Consider the following 11987-nt stretch of genomic DNA (forward strand, 5'->3'; position numbering starts at 1 on the left):
CACCTTTCCTCCTCCTTGCCTGTCCAATCTATCCACAAGTCCTCTAGATTCCAGCTGCAAAACATATCCCTTATACATCTACTTCTACCACCTTAGTCCAGGCTACCATTTTTTCTTGCCTGGTCTTTTTTTATTCTAACTTCTTACTATTTTTATTGTGGTAAATATACATAATGTAAAATTTACCATGTCAACCACTTTTAAGTGTAGAGTTCAGTGGCATTAAGTCCATTCACATTGTTGTGCAACTATCACCACCATCCATCTCTAGAACTTTTTCGTCTTCCCAAACTGAAACTCTGTACCCGTTAATAACTCCCATTCCCTCTTTCCCACAGCCCCCTGGCAAACACCATTCTACTTTCTGTCTCTATGATTTTGACTTCTCTAAATACCTCACATAAGTGGAATCATACAGTATTTGTCTTTTTGTGACTGGCTTATTTCACTTAGCACAATGTCTTCAAGGTTCATCCATATTGTAGACCACGTCGGGATTTTCTTTCTTCTTAAGGCTGATTAATATTCCATCGTATGTATATACCACATTTTTTCATCTATTCATCCATTGATGAACATCTGAGTTGCTTCTGCCTTTTGGCTATTGTGCATAATGCTGCACACTTGCCTAATCTTTGCTTCCTTTCTTTTCCCCTAAAATTTATTTCCCTCATAGCAGCCAGAGTAATCTTTCAAACATCTAAGTCAGAGCACGTCACTTCTCTGTTTACTCTCCTCCAACGCTTCCACTTGCACTCAGAATGAAATCTCAACTTCCTGCTACATACTCTTGTCCTTGTCTGCATACTTCCCTCCCCTTCCCTGCTCACTATATCCAACCACGAGCTTCCTTGCTGTCCCTCTGCATGGGATGCTCAGCCTCAGAGTTTCGTAGGAATGGCTCCTTCTAATTTAGGTCTTTGCTCTATGTCACCTTCTTTGGGCACATTATCTAAAGTGCCCCCTCTCCCAACCGTGTTGCCATCTGTTACATCTCCCTATTCTTTCTTCTCCACAGCACTTATCACTATTGAAAATTGATGCGTTTATTTATTCATTTACATATTTTCTGCCTCTCCATTTTAGTACACCACCATGCCACTACCGACCTGTGGATAGGATAATGCCAATATGATCTGAGGAACTGAAAAGCAGTGAATTTAATAACGCAAAGTCAGTTGGCTTTACTCTTCGGTGGTGTAGTATATTAATTTTCCAAATGCAATACCTAAGCCTTTGCAGAGGGCACATCACACTTCCACTATTGACTGTTTTCTGGATGATGGTGCCCAGACTACAATAGTATGTTACCGCCAGATTGAGACCAAACATCTGAAAAGTGAGTACGTCCCTTGGAAGTACTTAAGACATAACAGATCAATATATTTGTAGAGACATGTCAGAATCAGTGTGTAATTTGTATTAAATGACTGCGGACAATCATAGGTGGTACCTATGGATCCTTGCTGTTATCGATCACATACCGCTGTCAGGGAAAAACATTGTGAACATGCTATAAACTGGCTATATTTATTTACAAATTATTTATATTTATAGTAAAATATTGGATAATGCTAGTAAAATTTGTAAGCTCTGTTAAATATTAGTAAAATTGTTTTTCTTTTTTAAGATTAAAAATTAAATAAAGGCTCCAACACACTTTTCTTACACATTCTCTGGGATGAATACCTCCCACCCTTGGGCCCCTGGCCTAATTAGGGACCACGAAGTGTGTCAATAGCAAATCTCCCCTCACTGTCACTGTCCAATCTTACATCAATATACTTCGTCCGGGGGATAGGTAAGTTCAGCTGCTGATGTCTCTCTTTGAAACACAGGGAGAACCCTCTATGGTCTCTGGTATGATCTATAGTTTTTTTTTTTCTTTTTTGTGGGAAGATCGGCCCTGGACTAACATCTGTTGCCAGTCTTCCTCTATTTTATTTTTTATTTTTCTTTTTGAGGAAGATCAGCCTTGAGCTAACATCCAGTGCCAATCCTCCTCTTTTTGCTGAGGAAGATTGGTCCTGATCTACCATCTGTGCCCATCTTCCTCTATTTTATATGTGGGACGCCTACCACAGCATGGCTTTATAAGTAGTGCATGGGTCCGCACCTGGGATCTGAACCCCAGGCCGCCAAAGTGGAGTGTGTGAACTTAACCACTATACCACTGGGCCTCCCTGATCTACAGTTTTTTGTTGAGTGAAGTTATGAATAATCTAGACGTAATTTTCTTCATACCCTCTTGGTGGATATAACAGCCTCTACTTTATATTTTTTTTAAATCAAAGGAGATTTCGCTTTCCTATATGACACTAGGCAAGGTTTTTCTACAGCCTATCAGTGATTCAGATATATTCTCACTGGGTAATATCCAGCTCTTGCTTTACCATACTTATAATTATGTAGAAAATTTAAACTAATGGCCTTCAGAATACGAATGTTTTATATTTAAGAGACTAGTTGAAAGAGACATACACGATCCTTTTGCCCATTGTTTATAAGTTTATTCTAATAAATATGACTAGCTTTCTTTAAGAAATAGAGATGTACAAAGGGCATCTTTTTATTGAATTGAAGTGGACTATAAGTTGCTAAGGTGTTGGGGATGCTTGGGGTAGCAACAGTGACTTCTCAATGAGTTGATTTTCCACTTAAGTTCTTTTAAAAATTAAGAGAGAAAAATTAGATTCTTCACCTCCTGGCATTTGAATTATTACACTGTGACCAGATTGTCTAAATAGTTTCCACCAAATTGAAAATTTTATTTTTCCATGAGCTTTGGTAAAAGAGTCTTGCCATTTCAAGTGGAAGAAGAAAGGATAAAGCAGAGCTGCCATCATGGGAGGCCAGGCCTGTTCTTGGCTTTGAGCGTAATAAGTGTATGACCTCCAGCAGGTCACTTCACCTCTCTAATATGGCTGTTTTCTTATCTATTGAATGGACACAGTAATTCTTGTCCCCCTACACATTTTTAGGATGTACCTTGGCTCTGTAGGAATATGCATGGAAATGACTACGTAAGTGAAGAGATTTTGCCATAAAAGTTGCTCACATGAAGTATTGCTATGCAAATTAACTTCATATTTTATTTATTTATTTATTTATTTATTTATTTATTTATTTATTTGAGGAAGATTAGCCCTGACCTAACACCCGCCTCCAATCCTCTTTTTGCTGAGGAAGACTGGCCCTGAGCTAACATCTGTGCCCATCCTCCTCTACTTTATATGTGGGACGTCTGCCACAGCACACTTGATAAGGGGCACACAGGTCCGTGCCCGGGATCCAAACTGGCGAACCCTGGCTGCTGAAGTAGAGTGCACGAACTTAACCCTTATGCCACCTGGCTGGCCCCTAATTTCACATTTTAAAAGCCCATTTTCTTTGTTTTATCTATTGTTATTTTTTATTCCTATTTTCAAATAACTTTTTGTTTTCTAAAAGTTTTAGATTTACAAAAGTGTTGTGAAGAGAGTACAGAGAGTTCCCATAGTCCCCACATCTAGTTTCCTCCTTTATCAGCATTTAAGTTTGGCGTTTTATCCATATTTTTAATCACTAAAATAAATATTATTCTATATGTGCGGTCTGAAAAATAAACGCGAGATGTTTCCTTTTCTGTGACCTTAGTTGTCCTTCCCCACATGGAAAACAGTGTATTTGCTGTAAATAGATGTATTAGTTTTGGTTCCAAATCACAGAAAAGCTGACTCAAATGGCTTCCAGAGTAAAGAAAATTTATTTTCTCAGGTAACAGGAGATGTGAAGGTAGGGCAGTTCCAAGACTGATTCAGGGACTCAGTGACACCGCCAGAGCCGGGCTTTTTCCACTTTTGTGCCCGTCATCCTCAGCGAGTTGGCTTGCTTCCGGGCTAGCACTGGTCCTCATGCCAGCTTGCTGCAGCTGTTCACGCATCTCATCCAGATGCAACCGCAACCGGAATAAGACAGACTGTTTCTTCCTTTCTGACTCTTGGTCAGCAAGGAAGCCCTTTTCCAGACTTACAGCAGACTTTCCACTTCCTTTGGTCCAATTGCACCATATGCCCATGTCTACGCCAGTCACTGGTAAGAGAAGGGGGGTTGTGCCTCTTGGGGTTAGGGCAGGGTCTGGGATCATCCTCCCCTGAGGAAGTACATGGCCATCCAGGGGACAGCAGACACCTGAACAAAAGTAATGTTGGGGTAAAAAGGAGGTGTGGTGTGGTGGTGAATGGCTGTTGGGTAAGCAATTAACAAAGGCAACTACAACAGATATGATTACACTTGCATAATAATGGTGAGTGGAAGAAATTTAAATAATAAAATAATTAACACTTATTATTTGCTTATTATGTACCAGGTATTGTTCTAAGAAAGAAGTGGGATTCTGTAATATAATTAAGGCATTTGCTGACATACTTTGAAGGACTGTAGATTTGGGGATCCGAGTATGGCTATTGGAGGCCTTTAAAAATTGCAATGCTGCCTATTTTACAGATTCTGAGATAATATATGCCAAATAAATATTTGTTTTACGAATATTATGTCCAAAGCTATGAAGTAACATATACTTTTTACTTGAATATGGTTTGTTCTTGTAAATTTTGGTCCCGAGAACATTTTGACTTTAAACAATATATACATATTTCAAGAAGAGTTAGTATAGGTCAGTTAACATAATTAATATTTTATAGATAATAAATTGAATCAGGAAAAAGCTTAAGTTATTGTCAGAACATTACCAACACTTGAAGAACAAACGCATTTGAAACTATTAGTCTACTTTTAAAATTTTACATTTATTTGCCTTTTTGTTGCTTATTGAGGTATAATTACAAACAGTGAACCCTTTTTTGGTGCACAGTTCTATGCATTTTGAGAAATGTATACAGTGTGTAACCATCACCAGAATTAAGACAGAAAATATTTCCAACGTCCCAAAAAGTTCTCTCATGTCCCTTTGTAGTCAATTTCTTCCCCTTCACCCCAACCCCTGGCAATTATTGCTTTGATTTCTGTCCCGATAATTTTGCCTTTTCCAGAATATTATATAAATGGAATCATACAGTATATAGCCTTTTAAGTCTGGCTTCTTTCACTGGGCATAATTCTTTTGAGATTTATCCATGTTGTGGCATATACCTGTAGTTGATTCCTTTTTAGTGCTGTGTAGTATTCCATTGTGTGGCTTCACCACAGTTTGTTTATCCATTCATAAGTTGATTGACATTTGGTATGTTGCTGGCTTTTGGCAATTATGAATAACATTGCTATAAATGTTCATGGAGAGGTTTTTGTGAGAGCATTTGTCTTCATTTCTCTTGGGTAAATGTCTAGGAGTGGAATTGTTGGGTTATATGGTAAGTGGTTATTTAATTTTATAAGAAACTGCTAAATTGTTTAACCAAATAGCTATACCATTTTGCATTTCCACCAGCAATGTGTGAAAGTTTAAGTTGTTCTACATTCTCCCTCAAAACATTTGGTAATGCCAATTCTTTTTATTTGAGCTATTCTAATAGGTGTATACTAGTATCCAATTGTGATTTTCATTTGTATTTCCATAATGACTAATGATGTTGAGTATCTTTTCATATGCTTTAACAGCATCTCTCTTCATTGGTGAAATGATGGTTCAAATATTTTTCCCACGATGTTTTTATTGATCTTTTTTTTAATTATTGAGTTTTGAGAGTTTTAAAATATTCTGGGTGCAATTTCTTATCAGATAGGATTCAAAAATATTTTATCCCAGTCTAAGGATTATACTTTCATTTTCTTAAGTACATCTTTAGGCAAGATTAATCTATTTTTAAGATTTAAATTTTTATGTTCTAGGTCTGGTAGAAATAAAAACAATTTATGTTTATGCTTGCTTAAAGATTACTTGCATGCAGAGTTAGCTAAAATGACTTTCAAAAACCCAAAAGGTCATGATAATTTTTATAATAGATTTTTCTCTGATATCCTGAAAAAAAATGTGAAACAGCAATAATATTAAGGCTTTCTAAAATATGAAAATTGTGAGCTATGTTACAATATCATAATTATTTATTTTTGTCCTGTAGGCTTGCAGAATGATGACTACTTATAATAGAAAATTAAGCTATAGAACAACGTTCATAAACTTTTCCTTATAACTCATTATAACACCACTATAATGTCAGATGAACCCCCCAAAAAATACCAAGAGTGATTGCCGATGAGCCCCTGGGATAACGTATATTAAATAAATAGAATATTAAGTCAATACTCTATCTTTCGTTTTACAACATTTGGAAATTCTACTCTATTGGTTGAGATAGACTAGGCTGATGCTGTGGTAATAACCCCCAGACCTCAGTGGCTGAACACATACAAGCTTGTTTCTGGCCCCTGTTGGGAGGTGGTGGTGCGTGGGTTGCTCTACGCAGTCTCTCAGAGCCCCCGATGGTGGAGATGCAACCTCTGGAACTGTGGTTGGGTGGTACAGCGGATGAAGAGAGAGAATGGAACCCTGCCGGGTGCCTCACTGACAGAGGTCTCATCCACTCACACTTCATTAGCCAGAATTGGTGACATGACCCCGAAGAATCGCGAGGGGCCTGGAAAGTGAGTCTCCTGTACAATCGAGAAGTCAAGGAGTATTGGAATATTGGTGAGCACTAGTAATGTTTATCACATTTTCTAAAATGGCATAAAAGATAAATTATAACCACATTATAGAAATTAGAGAGACATTTTGAGACAGTTTTATTACTTACTGGCTGGGAAAACTTGGACAAGTTACTTAACCTCTGTGAACCTCAAGGACCCCCTCTGGAAAAGGGGTAATAGTGATAGCTAACATTTATCGAGTGTTTACTGGAAGCCAGGTCCTGTTATAAGTACTCAACATATATTAAATGCTTTAATCTTTATAACTTAAATGCAGGAGGAACATATTATTGCCACTGTCATAGATGAGGCCATGAGGGCACCAGGAGGCTAAGGAACTTGCTGACTCAGATTGTGAGAGGTGGTTCTGTGATCCAAACCCAGGCTTCTGGCACCAGTGTACCTGGGCTTCATGACTAGGCTCCACCTCCTCTGTCGTAGGTAAGCATACCTGTTTGAATTAGATATGTATTAAGCGCCCAGCACAGTAGGCAAAGTACTTGTCATTTAACATTTTAGATGTGCTGGCAAAGATAGGGAAATTTGGCTAACGAATTCAATTGAATAATTCAGTAACGAGGGTGGTGTTTTGTGGAGGGCAGGGGGAGTGGAGAGGGAGGTGGGAAGGGTTATCCCAAAATGATTGTATATCTGGCTGAGGGTTTCTATCCACAGTTCTCTAAGGGGGCCCTTTGCTCTCTATATCTCATTTTCCATCCTGATCTCAATACTAATATTGATGTCCCTGGAGGCCTCAGTTCTGGCAGACAACTGAGAGATTTTCACTGAGTTCTACTGTATAATGTATCTGATGGGGGTGCTGCATAATAAATTGCTGGGTTCGTCCATCCTCTGAGGGAAAGCAGTTTCCATCCTAGCTCTCTTATACTTTCATGTTGCTTAGGGATCCGTGTTTCTGGGCATGTCTTGAGCAATCAGTAACTTTGTCAGACATTCCAACCAAATCTCTCCTGCAGTGCAGGATAAGAGATTACCAAGAACCCTTTCCTAGGAATTCATAAGATTCTTTTGTCAGTAAGGAATGCTTTTGGATGCAAGTAACAGAACACCTAAGGCATAACAGTTGAAACAAGAGGAGTTTGGCATTACCAACCTGGGCTCTGTGGCTCCATTACTTACAGTTCTGATGGTTTTTTTAGGCTCTTCCTCATGGTCACAAGATGGCTACTGCAGCTGCAACCATCCCATCCATATTTCAAAAGGAAGGGGATGGCAACAAGGGGCTTTCCTTTCATCAGGGAAGAAACGTTTCCACTGAAACTTCACAATGTGTTTCCTTGCTTCTCACTGCCTATAATGATGTTGCAGGCTCATCAATAGACCAGTCCACCTGTGCTGTGATAAAGCATCTTTCTCCCATTCCTGATAAAAATTGTATTCTGTTAGAAATGATGAAGGGGTGTGTCTGTGGGTATATGTGTGCATGTGTGTGTGGTTTGTGTAGACTATAAACTGGATTTGTGACTTATCCTTTCTCTGTCCTGTAGGGACCCAGGAACACATCACTCCCTATATGGATTTTCATTCTGAGGGCCTCCTTTGGAACTGACCCCAGAGCTCTCCTAGGGTGGCAACACTGACTCCCCATCCTAGACCGGAAGGGCCAATCGGGCTGTCTCTGGTGAGCTTCCAGTTCCAACAGATGGGGAGTTTTGGTTCCCACAGCAGCTAAGATGCCCTTTCTCATCACATCTCCAACTCTGTCAACAAATGCTTACGTGCTAGAAGAACGAATGAACTGACCATTTTGGAGACTCTGTGTAATTTCATTTTAACACATTGGAAACCCAGGTCCATTTTAGGTAATAATTAGATCAAGCCATTTCAGGACAGTTTGTGTCAAGCTTCACATTTTTAATAAGATACGATGTCAAGTTGAGTTCAATGCAAATTACCTTGAAAGTTTCAAATTCAGTTAATGAAGGTGTTGTTTGCAAAATGCTCTCAACTCCTGGATGAAACGAGTCACACTTTCCATGCCCAGGATTAATGTTACTCCAGAATCTACCTCCAACATCTACAGACTGGTCTGGGTTTTGAGAGGGGAGCATCAGTTCTTGCTCAATTGTTTAAAAATTGTTCAGCTTGCCCGTGATCTAATGAGGTTTATGTTTAGGGGTGGCACGCTGGCCAAAGTCACGTCTTTTAAAAAGCTGCCACAAATAGTGTCACAATCATCAATGAGAGGAAGAATCCAGGAACAAACTAGTCATTTCCCCCAATTCCTCTCGCTTTGCTTTTTTTGTTTTTTTTTTTTCAAAGATCGAATTCAAAGAGCACTTTATGCTTTCTGTCACTGAATTAACAATGGTATTTCAACCCCCTTAGAGAAACCTTTTATATTATGACAAACCTGCGCACCTTTCGGGGCTCATCCGGGGCGCTGCGGATTTGGGCCGTCAGTCAGACGTGTGAGGGCTGGCTGGTTCCTGTGCTGCGCACCACCGCCGCTGAAGTTGTATTTATGGCAAAGGCTATGGTCACTGTCAAAAGAAATACGGGCTCATTCCTCCCCACGGAGGAATGTTAAACTAAACATCTGTGTGCGAAAACAATCAACTAAACACAAGCCCGCTCTCAAAGGAGGGTCTTGTCCTGCCGGTCTCTTAACTTTTGGAAAAACGGCTTTCTCTAAATGAGCTTTAGAAAAAGCAGTAATAAGCTAAGCTATCCACCTTATACTGATTTACACATTAACATAGAAAATACACATTTTTGATAGTGCATATCATTTATTAAAGGGATCCTTCTATGGTAGTAAATTAATAATTATTTGATGTATAATACAACTATATGATATACTAATTTTATCAGAGCTATGATTTATGATGTATTAAGCACTAATCTTATTTAATTCTCATAATAGTCCCATGTGATAGGTATTATTTAGATTTTACAAATGAAGAAACTGAAGCTGTTAGGGAGTTCAAAGTAAGTGGAGAAGCAGAGATTCCAGCCTGTCGTCAAGTGTGTATAATTCACCATGGTCTACTGGCTACAGTTCTAGAATATTATATGTCAATCATTTTTGGTGATGATCAGAAAAGTTCATGAATTATTGTTGGTTTAAATATTATCTTATCCTTACAGGAAGAGGAGATGGTAAACGTAACATCTGTGGATCTTTTTCAACGGCAGGAAAATCAAATGAACATGTAAATTGGCCAGGAGGGGAAAAATGTCTTAAAAATGTTTCCAAATTCATTCTTAGTGGCACATCCTTAGGTTAAATGGCAATGTATAGAAATTGATTACCACCAAATGATAAGGATTTTAGCTTACCAAAGTGTCAATGAAATGAGAATTATTTCTGTCAAAATACCAGCTGATTTCTTCTATAGAGATTCAGGCATCAGGGCAGGGCACGAACAGTAAGGTTCAGAATGTTCATTTAAAATTATACCATGACCGTTTACTCTGTAAATAATAAACATAACCAAGGTCTTGGGAATTCCTTCTGGAATAAATTATTAACCCTATGGTGGAAAGGACAGTGGACAGGAGGTTAGGAGGTACAGATTCGTGTTCTGCCTCTAATTAGCCAGCTATGTGACCTTGGACGAGTCACTTGACCTCTCCAGACTTCAATTTTTTCATCTGCACAATGAGGCCCCTGGTCCCTTCCAATTTTAAAATTCTCCAAGTCGATGAGTCAAACTCATCTCATCTTTGCTAATGCTTCAATTTTACTTTCCACACACCTCTCAGGGAATTGTCAAGAAACCATCTGAAAATGCAATTCAATTCTCGCACGAGTTTCTTTGCTCACTCCACGCCCCCCTTCTGCTGTTTTTAACCCCTTTGTCATTGGGAAACACATTCAAGGAGAGTGGGGAAGCAAGTAAGATGAAAATAATTTACCAAGACTGAGTTTTACATTTACATGCAACACACTCATGTCCACTTTGCCATCTCTTTTGTTGTTCTGCTTTTCGATTATCTTGTTATGTTGGAGTGTTTCTTTTCATTTATTGCAAAATGCTTTTTAAAAAATTGTAGCTTTGAAAACTAAGATGGATTCTTCTCTCCAAATGAGCAAGAAACAAAATATTTTTAAGACTTTTACCTACTAATTTTCCATGTGCAATGATCGGCATTATTTTAGCTGCCAGAATTAATGAACTGATACAATTAAAAGGTTTTAGGAAAATTATTTATGCTTAATGGTAAGTATATTAACAAAAACTGCATTACCATGGAAAGCATACCAATCTCTTTCATCCTGAAAATATTTTAACACTTCTTCTTGGGGGCATATTTTAAAACAAATATTACAAATATGCAATCACTACGTGATGAAAATGCACTCTACTAAGTAGGAAATTGGTACCTAGTTGGTAGAAAGACCATGAAAGAGAAGGAAGGCCCAGTCTGCAGCTGATCTCCAAACCTAGCCTGGTTTTACCGGGGGAAAAAAACCCGCATAAAAAACAAAGGAATGTGTAAGACCATCTAACAGAACAATCCTCAAATCTCAAGATCTTTACGCAGAGCCAAAAAGACAGAGACCTAATGTTTTTCATTAAAATGTCATTTGACTTGTAGGCATTTACTTTACTGACAGCAATAATTATCTGTGGTCTCCTAGTGTTTGGGTTCTTAAATCATATTCCTATAGACATTTTTAGCTTAAGATGAATTACTAAACAGATTTCAGTCCTGGACCAACACTTCACTTGATGTTAGAGAAGCGATGGAAAATGTTACTGCTTGTTTTATTACTCAGGCCCATGAACAAGGCTATGAGTTCTCTTCCAAGTACTTAGAATTTATTTATACTTGCACTAAACATGAATGGCCTAGGGCAGGAACTGAAAAATATATAGCATCTATGCGATCACTACCTACTCCAAAGACTAGTGCCCATAACTGATCATAACCCTATTTCCTGCTGGGCTGAATGCAGCCTCAGCATCTTTCTCAACAGCAGTGAATGCAGCCGCCATAAGCAAATAGAAAACTCTTTGCTGCCCATAGTCTGGAATTAAAATATCTTATTAAAAGCCTCATAGGTTTGCCTCTTTCTTTATTATACTGTGTGGCCTTTTCTGAAATTTTCAAATCTTTTGTTTTCATTTTGAGGAGTAATAATTTTTTTTCAAGAATGACCTTTTATTGCATATTTTTAAAATTCTCTTCAGTACCTCAAACACTTCTAACTACACTTTAGGGACTCAATAAATATTTGTGCTTAAATAGCCTAAATGCTAGAAATATAAGACAGAAATATCAGATGGAGCCAGAGACCCACTGGTCTCAGGGAACCCTGTCCTGGCTGCCAGTTCCTTCCAGATACTCCTGGAAGGCATCTCGTACCAAAGAGCCCCACCCAATCAAGTCCT

The 11987-nt window shown here is 38.5% G+C and overlaps 1 long non-coding RNA gene across 2 annotated transcripts; it reads left to right on the top strand.

Moving 5' to 3' along the window:
* Positions 1-3827: 3827 nt before the first annotated feature.
* LOC139046285 (uncharacterized) lies at positions 3828-11667 on the top strand. Of its 2 annotated transcripts, none has more exons than XR_011506131.1 (3): positions 3828-4074; positions 6902-7065; positions 8133-11667. It is a non-coding gene; the product is annotated as an uncharacterized lncRNA (long non-coding RNA). The 2 variants fall into 2 exon arrangements; XR_011506133.1 differs by lacking the exon at positions 3828-4074 and adding an exon at positions 6537-6625.
* Positions 11668-11987: the final 320 nt, after the last annotated feature.

Source organism: Equus asinus, chromosome 2 (assembly GCF_041296235.1).
Source record: "Equus asinus isolate D_3611 breed Donkey chromosome 2, EquAss-T2T_v2, whole genome shotgun sequence".
NCBI classification, from domain to species: domain Eukaryota; kingdom Metazoa; phylum Chordata; class Mammalia; order Perissodactyla; family Equidae; genus Equus; species Equus asinus.